Genomic DNA, 452 nt, shown 5'->3' on the forward strand with positions numbered 1-452 from the left:
CCTCCTTGATCAAGAGGTCAGATGACACGCCACCTATACAGGACATTTTCTGGGATGCTCACAGTCCCTGGGAACTAATCGACCTAGGAGGGCAAGGAGCAAAAAGTGTCCTTTATGTCCCTCTGACCCAATTAGTAGAGATCTCAAGGTATGTCTGTTAAACATCCAAGAAGGTTAGTTCCACCATTCTGGCATTTTTAATTACTGTGTGTCCTGCAGATAAATCTTGGGTAATGACCAGTTGGTCTCAAATAAACCTTATCTAGAGATATATTTCTTGATCTGTTATGTATAATTTGTCAGTAGATTGTAGGAATAATATGGTTCCCTCTGGTTTTCGTGACTAGCTAGGCATTGTTTCTCTCTTGTATCGTCTCACCCCTCTATGATGGTTTCCCACCTTAAGGTGCCCCCACTTCCCTCCCTTTCTTCCTTACTAATACCCTTGCTCC

The sequence above is a fragment of the Nannospalax galili genome, unplaced genomic scaffold (assembly GCF_000622305.1).
Source record: "Nannospalax galili isolate Female #2095 unplaced genomic scaffold, S.galili_v1.0 scaffold344, whole genome shotgun sequence".
NCBI lineage: Eukaryota > Metazoa > Chordata > Mammalia > Rodentia > Spalacidae > Nannospalax > Nannospalax galili.